Source organism: Trachypithecus francoisi, unplaced genomic scaffold (genome assembly GCF_009764315.1).
Source record: "Trachypithecus francoisi isolate TF-2019V2 unplaced genomic scaffold, Tfra_2.0 Lachesis_group1, whole genome shotgun sequence".
NCBI lineage: Eukaryota > Metazoa > Chordata > Mammalia > Primates > Cercopithecidae > Trachypithecus > Trachypithecus francoisi.
In genome coordinates this window covers 46,637,954-46,658,122 of record NW_022681454.1, presented here as the reverse complement: position 1 = coordinate 46,658,122, position 20,169 = coordinate 46,637,954, and the positions used below count along the sequence as shown (strand labels likewise).

Below are 20,169 nucleotides of genomic sequence, written 5' to 3'. Positions count from 1 at the left end.
AAAAGATAAAACATTGAGGAGAAAGTTATAAACCACAAATCTTAGGCTCTCATCTTATTATTCATTAATTTTATAGATAATTCAAGGTAAATCTTTACTTCTTCTATGATTCTCAGTTTTTCCATCATGACTGTATAATTCTTAATGGCACTGATCTTACATTATAGGATACCTTTAGGATAGTTCTTGTTTGGAATTTGAGGACCTCTACCTTCAACATTGTCACTAAGAAAAATAATTTTTACTATCTTGTGGAGAGCAAATGAGACTTTAAAGGACTGTAACTGCATTTAACTACATTTTGTCAGCAAATGATGACAACTTCTAACTCTCCCTTTGCAGAAATAGTCTACATATTTAGTAGTTTCTACCCCAAGTATGATGGTAGAAATGGCGAGTCTCTTTATTCCTAGGTGTGTTGCCTGCTTCTGGTTACAGAGATTTGGTTATGTCAAAGGCAAGTCCTCTGTCACATGCCTCTCTAAAAAGAGAGTCACACTGGTCCCAGGATCCAGAACCCTTGGGGACTACTGAAGAATTCCACTTTCAGGCAAAAGGCAGAAACTGTGAAGATACTGTCTGGGTGTTAAAATCACTGTATTTCATAAGAAACAAAAAGAAAGATCAATCTCTTGATCAGACTGTATCTCTTGTTCTTCTTTATAAGTTCTGTTTTATTATTTTATAAAAGAATCAAAATAGCCAATAGAGGGAAAGCATCCCAAAATGGGTCAGACTCAAAAAAATATTATTTTGTATACATCCTTATACTATCTGATCATGATTTCTTCTGGAATTAACAACGACAAAACTAATAAACTCACAAGTCAGTACTATGTGCATTCTGTACTAATAAATATATATGGACATAGAATTGGAAGTTTGAGACCATTGTTCAATCTAACTGAGGCATCCTTCTTTCATCCTGATGCTGGTTATCCAGTTTAAACACTTCTAGTGACAAGCAGCTTGTGACCTCATGAAACAATTTCTTCTATTTTTGGACAGAACTAATGGTTTTAAATGCTGCTCTTTATATTAAACTAACATGGACATCACTAGCAATTCTATTTAGTCATCATAGTAAGTGCCTTTTTGGATCCCACACACCATATTCTAATTTTTGTTACATGTGACTAGTTTCCACATACGAAAATACTCATAGTGTCCTTCCAAGTGCTCCTTATTCACCATACATACAAAGCAACTTATTGGAAATATTTCTGAAACTTGCTGGATTTCTGGTTGAAAGGTGAATAGCAAGTGTATTACATTGTATCTGAAATACTGTCTGAAAATTAGAAATCAAACTCACAATAAATTTAAGGTTTTTCACATATTCCAACCCACTACAATGCTCTCAGAGTTAATGATTTAGGTGAAACAATGTAAAGAGGGACTGCAGGATATTAAGTGATATCTAACAGAGATCATTTCCCAAATTCACGTTACAGTGGTTCATGGTTAAGCTGGAATTCAGGGAACTCCACTAGAAGTGTTTTGTAATCAAAAGAATCCAGCATCAGACAGTCCAACCAGACAGGAAATTGATTTGTCAGTCTTATACTTAAAAACTTAATAGTGGAGAAATAGTACTGGGTTGTCTATGTTCAATTTTAGAGCAATTTCCTGGCATCAGTGTAAGGAACACAGAGTTATGTATACTTTTGGTGTTGATATTATTTAAGCTGGTATTCTAAGTTTATGAGCATAAATTCTTTATTTTTTTTTACAAGTATATATATGTGTATGCACATGTAGATAAATATGTAGACATATACATACATGTACATAACTATGTAGGCATATACATACATATGTATATATAAATACATGAATACATATATACACTTGCATAGATAGATAGATATACTTTTTTCAATTGATTTATGGCAAAGATGCTACTGCAATGTAGTGAGGAATATGATGGTTCTGCGTCCATTGAATCTGCATTTGAAAAACAAAATAATATGAACTCTAATCTTTCCTTTGACACCACACATAATGGATCACAGACCCAAGTGTAAATGCTTAAAATGCATCTAGAAAATAAATAAAGGAATTATGTCTTTGAGATAGGCAAATATTTCTTCAAAAGAACACACATAAAAGCAATAACTAAAAAATAAAATGTTAATATATTGAACCTCGTTAAAATTAAAAATCTTTTGCTGGTCAAAAGCCTCTGTTAAGAAAGTATAAAGGCCAGACATTGAAAGATGTTGAAATCTACCTATTCAATAGAAGACTTATAAAGAACTATAATGTCAGGAAGGAAAAACAACTCAGTTTTTTAAAAGTGGGCAAGATAGGAGAATAAGCACTTAACAAAGGAAGACATCCAAGTGGCCAAAAAGCAGATTAAAATATTCTCAACATTGTTTGTCATTAGGGAAATTCAGTTTAAGACCACAATAAGATATCTATACAACCAGGATAATAACTAACATTTCTAAAACTGACAATAATACCAAGTAGCAACTGAACTCAGAAACATTTCCAGTAGGAATACAAATTGTCACAATAACTTTGGAACACTGTATAGCAGTATCTTCCAAAGCTAAACATATAGGGATCCAATGATCTAGCACTTCCACCCCAGATGTATACACAAGTACATATGTTCACCAAAAGTCAAGTGCAAGAACGTTCAAAAGAGCCAAAACTAGAAGCAACACATATGTTTATCAACAGTAGAGATAATAAAATATATTTGGATATATTCATACAAGGAATCCTACAAGCAATGCAAAAGATCAGACTACAATCACAAAAAAACAGCATGGATGGACTTTACAGACATAATGCTGAGTGAAAAGCAGAAACAAAAACAGTATTTACTATATAATGCCATTTATATCAAGTTCAGAACAGGCAAAACTAACTAAGAATGATAGAAGTCAGAAGAGCCATTGCCTTTGGAAGGTATTGACTGAAAGGAAGCCCAAAGGAGCCTTCCGGGCTCCTGGAAATATTCTAGATCTTGACCATTTGGTGGATAGATAGATGATATGGTTTGTCTCTGTGTCCCCACCAAAATCTCATATTGAATTGTACTCCCATAATTCCCACGTGTTGTGGGAGGGACCCGCTGGGAGATAATTTGAATCATGGGGGCAGTTTTTCCCATACTGTTCTCATGCTAGTGAATATGTCTCACGAGATCTGACCGTTTTATTAGAGATTTCCGCTTTTGCATCTTCTTCATTTTCTCTTGCTGCTGCCATGTAAGAAATGCCTTTCACCTCCCACCATGATTCTGAGCCCTCCCCAGTCATGTGGAGCTTTAAGTCCAATTAAACCTCTTTTTCTTCCCAATCTTGGGTATGTCTTTATCAGCAGCATGAAGATGGACTAATCCAATAGGTATATACATGTGTGAAAATTTATCACACTGTACATTTAAGATACATGACCTTACTGCATATAACTCAATAGAAATAGAAGTTGTTGTTGTTTTCTGATTACAAAGAGAACATATGCAAGGAAAATACTTAGATATACAACATTTTAAAAAAATCAACCATAATACCATCTAGAGTGATAAGGGAATACATTGATATGCGTAACAAACTTAAGACCATATTACACACCCAATCTTCTATTTCTTTCCTCTTAAAATGAAAGCTTTGTATCATAAAATTTTCTATGTTTTAATGTCTACAAAGTATTCCAACACATAGAATTATTTTTAACCTATCCCTTATTAATGAACATTTTAAATGTTTTCAATGTTTAAAATACTTTTTAAAAATTCTAATGCTTATAAATTTTGCTATTATACATTACAATAGATGAATATCCCTACATAGTCTTTGATGACACACATAAAATGCATTTGAGAGGATGGAACTGAAGGTCATTATGTTATGTGAAATAAGTCAGGCACAGAAAGACAAATATCACATGTTCTTACTTATTTATGGGATCTAAAAATCAAAACAATTGAACTCATGGAGATAAGAGTAGAAGGATTGTTACCAGAAGGTGGAAAGTGTAGTAGGGTATGGGGGGCATGGGGGGAGTGGTTAATGTAATGGATACAAAAATTAGTCAGAAAAAAATGAATAAGACCTAGCATTTGAAAGCACAGCAGGCTGACTATAGTCAATAATAATTTAATTGTACATTTTAAAATAACTAAAAGAAGTATTGGATTGTTTGTAACACAAAGAATAAATGCTTCAGTAGATGGATACTCCATTTTTCCATGATGTGATTATTATGCATTACATGCCTGTATAAAATATCTCAGGCACCCCATAAACATATACACCTACTATGTACCTACAAAAAAATTAAAAAATTAAAAAATATTTAAATGCATTTCAGAAATGAAAATACTAAACCCAACAATGTAAACATTTTCTAGAGTACTTATGATGTAGTATATTGTCAAATTATCCTCAAGAATATAGTACCATAATAGTTTTTGCCTGTTAATTTTATTTATGTGTATGTACAGGATTGCTTTCTAATTCAAATAACCAAAATTATATAACCTTGGCAAAGTAGTACATGTTTAATGCTGACACAGACATATCAAGCAAGAAAAATGATGTATACAGAAGTCACTCAACTTCAAATGCAGATTACATTAACTTTTCTTCAAGTAGACTTATTGAAAAAGTATTTAATACTTCTGAGACATATATAGAAATACAAAATAAAGTATTACTTTCTTCCCCCAAAGCAGTAAAAGGTTATATACTTAAGACTCTTCTCTTCTGTGCAAGTAAGTCTCTATACCTACTCTTAAATGAGATTTGTCTATAATTTTTTTTAAAAGGACATCACTGCTAGAGTGGTATCCTCATTAGAAATGCCTGTGTAACAAACATTGGTGCTACTCCCTAACGCTGATGTTACACTGAAATTTTCATTCCTCCAGAATTGATGCAAATCATATCAAACACTACACCATACAACAAAGAAAAAGCGATAACAAAGGGAAGTATATTAGCATAGCAAATACTTAGCAATACATGACTTACTGCATACACCAAAATAATATTCACATCTGAAAAAATTTTGCAGCGAGTTAAAGCCTAGCATTGATATATATATTTTTTCCATTCTAAAGCAAAATTGACCAAACAACTTAAAACCAACTTTTTCTTAAGGAAAGAGAGAGACTATTGACATATAAACATAAATCTGAATTGGTCATATGACTAATAATATCTATGTACAAATTATCCTTTCCAGGGATATCTCACAGTAAATTCAATAAAATACAATTTCAATGTATGTCTCTGACTCCCTGTCACACATGCATATACATATGCACAGAAAAACACTACGTATTTAATGTACAGGTGAATTTGCAATTATTTCTCATTGGTCAAAATAAGACAGAAAAGCAAAGCATTTTACTTTTACTAAGATGAACAATAATTTATAAGGTGATATGATTTTCATCCCAGGAAAGAAAATGGTCATTGACTAAGAAAGCAGTCGTGGCAGAGATTGGTCCAGGGGCTGCAAATTCAAGTGCCCACAGGGACTACACAGGTATCGTAGATGCATGGGGAAGCTGAGCTGAATCCTGGCAACCTACAAAACACGAGCCATCCTAACAGCATTAGCCGCAGTCAGTTGTTGCCATAGTAGAAATGCCCACCTTATGCTTCAGATTTTATCATTTTTCATGAGAGGGATTTTTTTAACACTGGATTTTTAAAAGCTTCTAATTAATACTTAAATTTGTTTAACCATGTGCAAGCCTTATTAAACATGGACTCATCCCAAAGTAAATCAGTTTGCAATCTCCATCTAGTCCATAAAGGAGAAATAATCTGCCCAAAATCACACAGTAGGGCATTGGCACATCCAAAAGAGGTTTGTCCCTCCAAGAGGTGTGCCCACCCCCACCACCCAGTTTGCTGTATTCTCTGACAAAGTTGTATTCCAAAACCACATTTTGTCACATGTTCTCTGGGGTACCACTATGAATCTGGGCTATTACGGTTTTCCTTTTCTATTAGAATCTCCCTCCTAATCTCAATCATAAAAACTCCAATTAGATCAGCCTCCCATGCATCTGAGGTTCCTTCTCACATTTGTACTTTCGTTCAGGCTCTTCTCCCTCCCTGGAAGATGCCCATTACTCCGCCCTCCTTTGTCCTGCCCACTTCTCAGGGCCAGACTTAAATACTGTATTTCTAGGAAGATTTCTTTGAAGCTCACAATGAAGTCTTTCTTTGAAATATTACTACTCTTCTAATCAGTACAGTGCCATATTATCTATTGATTATGCTTTCTGTTTTATAGTATTTATATACCCAAATCTACTATAAATTCCTTTAGAGTTCAAACTCTCTTTTCCTTCTTTCACACTATCTACATTCTAACATATTACTAATTCTAACATTTTACTAAGCAGGTGTTAAATACTCAAGAAATAGTCTTTACTGGTTGACCTCATACCTCTTCCAGGATGGATAAGGATCCCATAAATAATCCTGGAAATTATTTGCCATGCTATTTTAGCATCTCTACTAGTTTCTGAGGGCTGCCATTACAAAGTACTGCAAGCTTGGTGTGAAACAATGGACATTTATTCTCTCACAGTCCTGGAGGCTATAAGTCAGAAATCAGGCTATTGGCAGGACCATGCTCTCTCTGAAGACTCTAGAAGAGCTCCATTTCTTGCTTCTTCTTGCTTCTGGTGATTGCCAGCAATCCTTAGAGTTCTCTGCCTTGTAGCTGGACCACTCCAGTCTCTGCCTCTGTCTTCCCATTGCCTTCTCCCAATGTGTCTGTGTCTCTGTGTCCAAATTTCCCTCTTTTCATAAGGACACCAATTATATTGGATTTAGGGGCCCTCTCAAATCCAGTAGGACCTCATCTTAGCCTAATTACATCTCCAAAGACCATCTCTCCAAAATAAAATTAAAATCACATCCATAGTTTTCTCATGGACATAAATTTTGAGAGGACAGTATTCCATTTTATACAGCAGCTAATCTATTCAGGGTTGATTTTATGTAGAATTCAAAATAGCAGTAACCACTGGAGAATAAACAATACTCTAAAATAAATATACTGAGCTTTTGTTGCTCACATTTTTTAAAGGAGTATCATAATTTGGGGTATTTGGAGAAACCCACTCATAACAAAACTAAAAAAAATCTAGAGAAAGTTCAAAATTATAAAATATTGGCTGATTTTAGGCTGTATTGCCTCATGCATTTTGAAGTATTTATAGATTTAAACACTTCAGTCATCCATAAGAAGCCCCATTGAGAAAGTGAAACAAGATAATAAGGAGAAATAATCTGCCCAAAGTCACAAAGTGGAAAAAGAAGAAGAGATGACAGAAAGGTTTTGTCCCCCATTTCCTTGCATCATTTGAAGGGTTTCTCTGATCTTGTCTGACAGTTATTATGTTATCTATTACTGTGCCTATGGTAGCACTTACATAAATCAAGTAAATAGATCTAGCCTCCAGCCACCAGAAGTTTGCAATTTACAGATGTTTACATAAATTATAATTTATATTAGGCAGTATGACACATTGGAAACATCCCTAAGTATATTCATCACAGCCCTGCCATTACTAATTGCAGGACCTGAGCAGGTTGCATAACCTCTCTCCATAGCACTTCTTCACTTGAAAGTTAAAGTGGGACAGGCTAGATTATCTCTAAAGTCCCTTCCAACTGTAAGTGGAAAGGCGGAACATCTACGTTTATTGAACCTCTTTGTTGGAGGGTATCTCAGACGTTAAATAGAAAAAGGGACCAACGTTCATTCTTCAGTTCAAGGTTTCAAAAGACTAGAATAGCATTTCAATACATCACTTCCACAGAAACAGGGTGAGTAAAACTTTGGTTGGAAAATGGAAAATCTATTGATAAAAGAAGACAAGTGAGGGGGACCCAGGAGGTGAGAACTAGGGAACACAAGAGAATATGGGAAGTAGGCGGGCAAATTAACTGAGAAGGGTAAAGGGAGAAGCCATGCCGGGGCCAGAAGTGAAGAAGAACAGAACAGGAATTAGAGAGAGAAACTGCTGAAAATTCATTTCAGAGTCCAAAGACTGAAAACATTCCTCACCTAGCGAGGATAGAGACATGTATTTCTCCATTTCAGAAAATGCATGCAAAATAACCAGAATAAATACTCTTGAATAAGGGATGGAACTTCCTAAGTCATTCCATGGTAAAAATTTGAAGCAGTAAAATCACACGCTATCATGAGAAAGTCAGCCCCTGTTGGTGCCCTTAGCCACTTCCTTTCACTCCTTTCTGATTTTCAGCCTCAGCTGCAGTGGACAGTTCCAAACAAGCTCAGACATGACTTCTTTTGGCAGCATCCTGACTCCAGGAGGCACTATACCTCTTTCTTCTTTAAGGCTGGGGCCTTCTCAACTCCAAGTATACCTGCTCAGCCCTTAAACAAGCCTGTTCTGAAGTACTAGAAGAGTTAATGTCCCCAGGGGCAATCTTCAATCAATGAGGGATGGCAGCTAATGCTCCCAAGTGCTTCTGCCTCAAGTCCTTATAGAGACAACCCTGGGATACCTAATTTGCCTTCAAGAAGTCTTGATCAATCAAGCCCTACTGCCCAAGGCAGAAACATCTTCCTCTATCTCACTTTCTACTCTCTTCCTCACTCCAGCCCCTCTGAAGTGACTTCCAAAATATACTACTTACACCCAAGTCCTTCTCAGTCTCTGTTGCAGACTCAGATGTTTCAAAATGTTGCCTCATTAGAGAAAGCTCTTGAAAGTAATGAGAAGTAGTCAAACTTTAAGAGCAATGGGGTATTTGGAGGCATGAAACCTGGAGTCTAGCTCTGTCACTAAGTTGCTGTATGACCTTAGACAAGCCAGCTAACTCATCCAATCTGTGGTTTTTAAATGCAGCTATCAGACTAGATATCTTAGGTTTTTCCAGTTAACATAGCCTTTAATTTGAAAATATATCTCCCAATCTATAGCTCAGAAATTATGAGACCAAAGAGAGAAGGTTCCACTGCACCTAGATTGTTGGGATGTAATTGCAACTACAGTCTACTATAGTTGAAAACCTTAATGAGAGCCTGCAGTGATAGAACTTGATTCACATTTTCAGCAGTGAGGCTAATTTCTATTCCAGGCTCTCAAATACTCTAATAACCAAATCAAATAGAGTATCTACACTTTTTATGAGAAAGAATGGTATCAGTGACTTAGAACTTTGGATAATAACAAATCTATATGAGTGGGTCTACTAAATATCCTAAATAAATTGTAAACCTGTTTTGTAACTCCAAGACAGATATATACTGCTCTCATTTGTAATATATCTCCTTTTAAATTTTTTATTTATTTATTATTTTTTTTTTTTAACAGAGACAGGATGTCACTATGTTGCCCAGGCTGGTCTCACACTCTTAGCCTCAAGCAATCTTCTCTCCTCAGCCTCCCAAAGTGCTGGGGTTACAAGAATAAGCTGCCACACCCAACCTATATCTCCTTTTTAAATAGAAAAATTGAGTTCTGTAAAATAAAATCAGATTAATTTTAAATGCCACTGTAATCAAATATTCCTAATTCCATAAAAGCATGTCTTAATTCATAACTAAAATATAGCCCCAAATTAATGTCCATGTTTAAGCAGCACTGTAGCATGTTTTGAGTCATGAGAAATTATTTAAGGGACAACTTCTGACAACATTGTTTACAAATCAGAAAAACAGCAGAAAAATTTGTATTTGTTTGACCTTGGCATTTCTTTTCTGCATCAGCTTCTCACTTCACAGGAGACTACATCCCTTACACGTGAAACATTTTAGAACACAATCTAGTCAGCTAGCATACATTCTGCAGAGATTCTATTTCTAGAACTCAGAGAATAAGGCAGCACAAAAAAAAGGAGATGTGCAGTTACGAACGTCTAACATAAATTAACTGGTGAGGAGGAAGCAGCCCAACCTGAAGGATGCCTATTAAAACATCTAAGATCCTTCTCAAGTCTGACCTCTTTGAAGAACTCAAAAGGAAAGAAGCAACAGTAACTTGGAGGCACTCCTGTGGCCAAATTCAATTTTAATTCTACATTTGTTTATATGACTAAGTGCCCAGTTCTGAGACTTGGCAGCAATAGCAGAGGTTTGCTGTTTGTTTCAGATGGTTTTTTACCAAGAAAGGATTATCTCCCATGCTACTATGGCATCTTATTACTGACCTGCCCTTGGGCCCATGGAAACCCCATCCTCTTTCCTGGGGTTTTTAAAGCTAATAAATGTGGCTTATATGCTCATCAAAGTCATTCCACATTTGAAATATTTATGCCAGGAAATAGAAAAGTATTATTTTTCATATCTCAGGGAAGAAAATCATCCATTTTAAAAATTAGCATTAGGCCGGGTGCGGAGATTCACGCTTATAATCCCAGGACTTTGGGAGGCCAAAGCAGGAGGATCACCTGAGGTTAGTTCAAGGCCAGCCTGGCCAACATAGTGAAACCCCATCTCTACTAAAAATACAAAAATTAGCTGGGTGTGGTGGCATGCGCCTATAGTCCTAGCTACTCTGGAGCTGAGGCAGGAGAATCACTTGAACTTGGGAGGCAGAGGTTGCAGTGAGCCGAGGTTGCTCCACTGCACTCCAGCCCTGGGTGCCTGGGTGACAGAGGGAGCCTCCGTCTCAAAAATAAATAAAAATTAGCATTTATCATCACACATGCTGGAAAGGAAGTAATGAAAGGTAAGCATTTTCTTTGCTCTCTTCCTTATAGTCCCTTTGAAGCAAGATCTATGTCATCTCAAAGTCTCTAAATGTGGTCACATTTTATTTCTATTGTTAATTCATGGCAGGTAAGGCAAGGCATAGATCTTACATTAACTAGAAATGGTGTTTGCCAATCTGTGCCAGGCATTGAGCTAAGTGTTTTATGTAGGTAATCACATTTAAACCTCACCAAATCATGTTGAGCATCTTAAAGAACTAACCCATTCAAGATCATACAAAAAGCAAGTGTCAGAATCAATATTTAAACCAGGTCTATCAGATTCAAAATCATAATCACTCTTACAGCAGTCTATCCAAAACCTGGAAATTCCAGAGATGACCATAATTAGAAAAGAATTAAACTAAAGATATACAACGTTCCCAGTCATAGTCTCTGTGGCTTTAGTGTCTAGAAAGAAGATTCAATATAATAATAGCATTATCGACAATTATTTTGCTACTTTATTCAACAGTATATTACTTATTAGGCACAAAACTCAAAAGTTAATTTCAGAATAATTAAGAGTTGAACCACTAAAGAAAATATACATTGAGAAAATTTGTGTGAAAATAATATTTTAATCTAAAGAGAAATAATCTACTTATAAGAAATTCAAGTGGGATATCATAAGACTATTTCTTTGCCATCATTAGAATGCAGGATTAGACTAATAATTCTCTGGTACTAACCAAATCTAAATAGTACAATAAAACTGTACAGCTTCTCTTTGAGGTGGAAAGTTCCCAGCAAAGGTTTTAGAGAAGCAACATCAACATCAGAGTTTAAGAGAAGGGCATTTTATACATTATAAGAGCTAGTTTAGGCCGGGCATGCTCGCTCACGTCTGTAATTCCAACACTTTGGGAGGCAATGGCAGGTGGATCACCTGCAGTCAGGAGTTCGAAACCAGCCTGACCAACATGGAGAAACCCCCTCTCTACTAAAAAAAAAATAAAAATACAAAATTAGCCAGGCATGGTGGTGCATGCCTGTAATCCCAGCTACTTGGGAGGCTGGGGCAGGAGATTCATTTGAACCCAGGAGGTGGAGGTTGCAGTAAGCCAAGATCGCACCATTGCACTCCAACCTGGGCAACAAGAGCAAGGGAAACTCCGCCTCAAAAAAATTTTTTTAAAAAAGATCTGTAATCTGTTTTCAGGTTCCTTATACTACTTTTGATAGTTACTAGAAGGAAGTGTCCAATAAAAACAGTGACAGATAAGCAGAGGTATGATTAGAGCTGAGAAAATATTAATTGTATCATTCATTCAGTCTTATCTCTCCTTCCTCTGAGAAATTATTTTCTGTTCATTTTGCTCACATAATAATCAGATAAATTATTATGTCAAAAAGAATATCTTCTATCTCTATAATCATGAGAAACTCACATTATCCATAAAATCCATTGAATAAATTCTATCATAAAGAGCATTATTAATGAACTTGTTTCCCTCTGATTTCTTAGTTCTCTATCCAAGAATTCTTCACTATGAATTCCTTGCTTCTACTTACAATCTAGGTGCAATCTAGGTATCTTCTAAAATACTATCTTTATACACACACACAGACACATATACACATAGTCTATAAAACTTGCTCTTCACAGCAAAACTTGTCCATTTCAATATTTTGCTTTTAGTTTACAGTCTGAACAAGCTCTCAGACTTGAGCCATTGCACTTTGTGCATATTGACTTCTAAATTGCCTACTGTTTCAGACAAGGACTTTTACACAAAGGAAATAGAGATTTCAATTTAGTTTCTAATTTCCAACTCTCTCTCCATTATAAATTTAATTTCATCTTCTTCTATACCTATAAGCTTCCAACTAAAGCTGCAACTTGTACTGGAAAATACTCATTTAAAAAAATACAAAAAATTAGCCGGGCACGGAGGCGGGCGCCTGTAGTCCCAGCTACTCAGGAGGCTGAGGCTGGAGAAAGGCATGAACACAGGAGGCGGAGCTTGCAGTGAGCCGAGATCGCGCCACTGCACTCCAGCCTGGGTGACAGAGTGAGACTCCGTCTCAAAAAAATCAAATCAAATAAATAAATAAATAAAGCACTCTACACCAATAATTAAGTAACCAGGATTTCACAGATCACAGAGGAAGAAAAGAGTACAGTAATATAGGAACAATAATAATAAGAGTTAGTATTTAACTGACTTTATTGGGTTCCCAGGCACTTTTACATGAAATAATTAATTCACAAAACAATCCTATAGGGAAGGTCACTACTATTATCTCCATTTAAAAGAAAAAGAAATTGAGGCAGAGTAGCTTTCAAAAGTTATTCAACCAATAATTAGTGGAGTCAATATTTAAACCCAGTTTCGCTCTAAAACCAGCTTGCTTAACCACCATACTACACTGCCTCTGAAATTTCATTTAGTAAATTAACATCATCAACAAATATGTTACTAAATACAGTCCTATTTATGAGTGTTTATTATAAAAATGCATAAGCTTAGACCTAGGAATTAATAGATGTCAACAAGATATGACTGTATCTGAATTTTAAAATAAAAATTACATTAGAACATTCCTATTTTTGCTGCAGTTTCAGTGTAAAGCAGTTCTTAAGTAAAAACAATTTGGAATAGAATATTACCCCTTAATTCATGTCACCATAATTATTTCCTTAAACAATGCTAAAATGACTTAGAATAGTAATACATATTTGTTAGTATCAAAAAAGATAAATTATACACAAAGAAAATAATATTTAAACGCTTATAAAGCAAAAACTCTAAGCATAATTTAATCATTTGTCAACTAACTTACACTGAGCACTCACTGTGTTCATGCAGCACGTCAGAGGACCAGCAAGAAGAAAACAGCCTTACCCTTGAGAATTTCTCAGTCAAAGGGAAGTAGACATTTCAAAATTACCAAATGTTAAAGGCTATAATAAAGGTATGTTGTAGAGCTACTGGGACCAAGAAAATACAGCAATGTTTTTGTTGGGTGTGGAAAACTCCAGGAAGACCTTCACAAAGGCAGCAACATTGCAAAATGTGTGTGCCTTACCCAGTCAGAGGCTGGGGTTAACAAGTATAGAACATTCCAGTCAAAATGAAATACATGAAAGAACATGACTTGTTTGGGGAATAAGCAGGGTCTTGGGTTCACAGGGGCAGGAGATGAGCCTGGCAAGACTATGTGACTTGACTACTGTGCTTTAAAATGCCGGCTTTGCAGAAGTACCTACTGGATGCATGTAAGCAAGGAGGAGACATGAAAATTTGCTCTGATTTCAGTGTGTCTGATGACTCACACTGCGGGGAGACCCAATAGGGAAGGAATTGCAATGGCTTCCCTGAGAGATGGTAAAGGATTGAGCCAGGGCAGCAATGATTTGATAGTGAGATGGTTTGCCATAGCTTCTCCCAACTCCCCCTAAATGCTGAAAAAGAATGTCTTACAGACTGCTGAGTAATAGCCCAAATTCCCTTTAAAGTAGTATACCCTTGGAGTCATATGTAGTCCATTTATACTAGCTTTTTAAGATGAAATAGCTGAAAATCTACAAGTCCATATCTCTTTTTACTGTTGGGAAACAAATTAAGCTATAACAAATAACAGAACTAAAAGTCTAGCATTCAGTAGGGAGATAAAATTGCTAATGAAAAATGGAGCACACAGTGTATGCTAACAATTGTATAAATATGTCCAGTGGTACAGAAAATACACACAATTACTTGATTTTAAATCTATACTGTGTAAAGTATTTAACAGTCTTGTTCCTTGTTATATTACTTTCAGCATTCTTAAATCAACTTTAAGAACCTCTTTATATTTGTGCAGTAGGAATGCATGTAATACGCAAGGACTGTAAGTCTTTTTATTTCATTTGTAGGTAATCCATCTTGCTCTGTTGCCCAGACTGGAGTACAGTGGTGTGATCTTGGCTCACTGCAGCCTCGACCTCCCAGGCTCAAGCAATCCTCCCACATCAGCCTCCAGAGTAGCTGTGACTACAGGCATGTGCCATCACACCCAGCTAACTTTTTTTTTTTTTTTTGATAGAGACAGGACTCACTATATTGCCCATGCTGGTCTTGAACTCCAGGGCTCAAGAAATCCCCCTGCCTTACCCACCCAAAGTGGGTAAGGGGTTATAGGCATATAACCCCTTATGCTGGGATTATAGGTATAAGCCACTGTGCCCAGCCTGAAGTCAAATACTTCATTAAATTTTACAAATCTTGGAGACTTTGAATATTCCAAGTGAAGTTTACCAAACAGGGATACCTTTAATTTTTTTAGCACAGATTATCTCACCCCAAAAACATTATCTTACTTTTATCTCATTTTTTAAAAAATATGAATTTTTTCTTCAGAGCCAGCATGCCACAGTAAAATGTCTGTCTTGTCCTAGCTGACACTTTCCCCTGAATTACTTTCAGCGCTATTTTTTTTTTTTTTGCAAATGTTTAAACATTTATAATTTTCACTCTTGTATCAAATACAGGTCTTTGAAAGACAACATTATTTCAATATCCTACATAATGCTTATTTAATTAAGTAGTGTGCTAGTATACATTCTAAATATTATTTCTGACTGGGCGTGGTGGCTCACGCCTATAATCCCAGCAGTTTGGGAGGCCAAGGCAGGTAGATCACCTGAGGTCAGGAGTTTGAAACCAGCCTGGACAACCCTGTGAAATCCCATCTCTACTAAAAATAAAAAATAAATTAATTAATAAAAATTAGCTGGGCATGGTGGTGGGCACCTGTAATCTCAGCTACTTGGGAGGCTGAGGCAGGAGAATTGCCTGAACCCAGGAGGTGGAGGTTGCAGTGAGCCGAGATCACACCACCGCACACCAGCCTGGGCGACAGAGTGAGAATCTGGCTCAATAATAATAATAATAGTTTCTTATAAAATCTTGCTCTGGTTTGAATGCATTCTCCAAACTTCAGGTATTGCCAGTGTGATAGTAATAAAAGGTGAGGCCTTAAAGAAGTGAGTAGGCCATGGGGACTCCTTCCTCATTAATGAGATTACAGCCCTTATAAAACAGGTTTTCTTAAACAAATTTACAAGAAAGAAACAAACAACCCCATAAAAAAATGGGCAAAGGATACGAACAGACACGTCTCAAAAGAAGACATTTATGCAGCCAACAAACATGAAAAAAGGCTCACCATCACTGGCCATCATAGAAATGTAAATCAAAACTATAATGAAATACCATCTCATGCCAGTCAGAATGCAGATTATTAAAAAGTCAGGAAACAATAGATGCGGGCAAGGCTGTGGAGAAATAGGAATGCTTTTACACTGTTAGTGGGAATGTAAATTAGTTCAACCATTGTGGAAGACACTGTGGCAATTCCTCAAGAACCTAGAACCAGAAATACCTGTGACCCAGCAATCTAATTACTGGGCATATATCCAAAGGAATATAAATCATTCTACTATAAAGACACATGCACATGTATGTTTACTGCAGCACTATTTACAATAGTAAAGACTTGAAACAAACCTAAATGCCCATCAATGATAGACTGGACAAAGAAAATGTGGCACATATACACCATGGAATACTATGCAGTCATAACAAAGGATGAGTTCATGTCCTTTGCAGAGACACGGATGAAGCTGGAAACCATCATCCTCAGCAAACTAACACAGGAACAGAAAACCAAACACTGCATGTTCTCACTCATAAGTGGGAGCTGAACAATGAGAATACATGGACACAGGGAGGGGAACATCACACATGCGGCCTGTCGGGGGAGGGGAGCAAAGGGAACCAAGGGAGGGAGAGCATTAACACAAATACTAATGCATGAGGGGGCTTCAAACCTAGATGATGGGTTAATAGGTGCAGCAAACCACATGGCACATGTATACCTATGTAACAAACCTACACGTTCAGCACATGTATCCCGGAACTTAAAGTAAAATAAAAATAAAAACAAAAAAGAGGCTTCCTACAGTATTCAGCTAGCTTACCCTTCTACCTTCTATGTGAGGACTCAGCAAGAAGGCCCTCACCAGACCTCAAATGCTGGTACCTTGTTCTTGGACCTCCCCACCTCCAGAACTGTGAGAAAATAAACTTCTGTGCTTTATACGTTATCTGGTCTGTGGTATACTGTTATAGAAGCACAAAATAGACTAAGACAAACATCATTATTTATTTAAAGTTTATGAAATGTTGTAAACTCTATTGGTATGGTAACCTTCTCCACGAATGTGTTAAATATATTTAAGCACATCTCAGTCAGCTGGTTAATGGGTTTTTAATTCACTGATCGCTTGGTTCTACCTTTTCTTATATTTTTATTATTACAGAGATTAAAACTACATTTAATCTAGACACACTAAATTGTGTTGCTACATTACAATTTTATTTAAGGAAGCAAACATCATTGTGTTTTAAGAAGTAAGATATGTGCAGCCTTTACTGTCTGCAGCCTTTTACTAAGGGCAAGGTCTTGAGCTTGGTCCAAGCCAGCAGCAATGAGAGATCCCAGTTTGGGGCTGATGACAGTGTGACTTTCTCTGCCTGTTCTTATCACCTTGTTCTCCACTGTGCCATCTGCCATATACCTATGCAGAGATCCGGAGTTACAATTTGCCTTTCTTCCTCTAGGCTTACTGAATAACCTTATCCTCTAGCTTGCTGAATAACCTTATCCTATAGTCTCCACAGATAACCTCATTTCTACCTTCCAAAAATGAAATCAATTAGTCAATGTATCTCTTTTTGAGAAAACCCATCATATCTTAAGAAAGTCTCTTATTATATTATTTTCAAATGCAGTTATACCTAATGTTACAAATATCACAAGCAATGAAGCCAGTAATAGTTAAATCTCACTGGGATAAAGATGGGCAGAGGCATATATTCTCCAGACTTTTAATTTAGTAGAATTTTATATACCTAATTCAGGAAAGTTCAGTTGGTGGGCCAGCAAAGAGAATACACAGGAATGTGTGGCTGTATGTGAGTGTGTGTACATATGTGTCTGCATCTCTGAAAATGAGAATCTGCATGTGTAAGAAGTCACATAGAGGTGTATTGTGCTGTGTCCGTTCAGAATGATCGGAATGTCTTTCTATTGGAACTAATTTATACAGCGCTTATTTTCAGTTTTTTTGTGTGTCTAAGTACAAGTTCATAAATAGTTCAGAAGCCTGCTAGTTTTATGAACTTCTCAACCTAATAGGATTTACCAAGTGAATCAAAACAGATGCAAGCAGTAGGCTTTCAACACAAATTTTATCTTTGTCATTACGTTGCCCTCTCTGCTCTCCCACCCCAAAGGGAAGCTCTGGTACAGACTAAGATAAACTATAGGGATGATATGGTTAGGCTGTGTTGCCACCCAAATCTCATCTTGAATGTATTTCCCATAATCCCCACATGTCATGAGAGGGACCCAGTGGGAGGTAATTGAATCATGGGGGCGGTTACCCCCATGCTGCTGTTCTCATGATGGTGAGTGAGATCTCATGAGATCTGATGGTTTTATAAGGGGCTTTTCCCTCTTTGCTCAGCACTTCCCCTTCGTACCATCATGGGAAGAAGGATGTGTTTGCTTCCCCTTCTGCCGCGATTGTAAGTTTACTGAGGCCTCCTCAGACATGTGGAACTGTGAGTCAATTAAACCTCTTTCCTTTATAAATTATCCAGCCTTGGGCAGTTCTTTATAGGAGCATGAGAACCGATTAATACAAGGGACCACTGCTAAGGCGTTTTCATTAGTATAGGTTAATTTGACATAGTCATAATGGGGAATTCGTGTTTTATATTTATTTTTAAATTTAAATTCTTAAGTTAATTAAAATGTGTTCAACATACTTGTTGGTGTTCTTTCTGGATACAAAAAGATTGTGTGTAAATACTTTATCCTTTTCATCTTCATCTTAGAATTATAGCACAATAGCTAGCATGTAACAGATAATAAATATTTGTTGAATGAATAATGATTTGAAATAAAAATATCAGTGAGAAAACATAAATGTTAATAAGTAGCTCAAGACTGTTGGGATAAACTGAGCTAGAGTGCAGGTCATAACTACCTGTCTTTATAAGGAAGCTAAAAAGGGAAATATTAGGACAGTGAGAAGAACAATGACTTTCTCTCTCAAGCTTAACTTAAAGAACCAGGAAAGTTCTTAAAGCCAAAGCCTTTCTCAGAATCTCACCAAAGCATAAGAGTCAGAAAAAATGGTCATTTTCAAAGGAGTAGAAAATTCTGTACGAAGTAAACAACAGCTGAAGCAGGAAAGGAACATACGTTTTCTCACTTAGTGGCACACAGGCAAAACAGAACATAGGACCAGCTTGATTATTTTCTTTGAATACAGGAAATTTCCAAAACATGATATATAGCCATGTTCAAGTATGAGTATAATTACAGAGTTCCCTCTGCACCCTTTCATCAGCCTATAAATTCAACAGCAGAGTCTTGTCAGAATAGGCCCAAACTGGAAAAACCATGTCTGTTTATCTCTCTCAGAAAAGATGCTAACCTTAGGATGTGAGCGGTGCACCATAAGAGCACAAGATGTTCCTTCTCTCTCAAAGTCAGTCCCAGAACTGAAAAGAAAAATGTTCTCAGTTGGCATCACTGCCCTGTTTTTCATCCAACAAAGAATATGCACTATGAATTTTCTCAAGCAAAAACTCACTGAATTATTTTAACAGGGGCAGACTCAAGCACTTTTTATTAAGAGGAATAAATCAATCACGAAATTAACTTCATGAAATATGTTTTATAGGTAATGTGAACAAACGTACAATGTGACCAATGATTCAACAAGTATAATTATCTACAAGGCCTGTTTCGAAGGAAAAAAAGCTGTACCAAATTGATGCTTTAGCTGTTTTTGCTTATACCGTTGCTGTGTTTGTAACTAAATTTCATTTAATCATTAACTATATCTTTCTGTCATTAATTCCCTTTCCATTTTTAATGACTAAGTGGGATTCTGGAGTGATTAGCTGATAATCTCACACTCTTTCATGAATATGTGCATTTAGCCATAATAGCAAGGCTCCATTTATGGTACACATTTTCTTTCAAATAATATGCAAATATACTGCAAATGTTTCAACACACACAAACTAGAAGTACAACAAAATTAAGATATTAAAACAATAAATTACATTTAAATGCATATTACATTTAAATAAGTTTAATAAAACTTTAAATAAACTTGTTTTAAATAACACTTTACCTTAAATGAAACTTTACATCTAAATGCATCATTTTTTAAATCATTCTCCTTCATTGGGAAGTTATTGTTTTTAATTATTCTAAAAAGTTTTAAAATCTCATCAAACACATGCTGTGGATTTAGGATTGGGAAGAAAAAAATGTGTAGAATCACAACACTTTAACATTCAATGTAAAAGTGTTCTCAGTAACCTCAGGTCTCAGTAACAGAAACGAAAGAATATCACCCATGAAATTACACAGAATT

General features: G+C 36.1%; 1 protein-coding gene across 9 annotated transcripts in view; it reads right to left on the bottom strand.

Annotated features, from left to right (window-relative positions):
• Window positions 1–20,169, bottom strand: part of MAPK10 (mitogen-activated protein kinase 10) — a 339,795-nt gene that overhangs the window by 289,908 nt on the left and 29,718 nt on the right. The window lies entirely within an intron of this gene.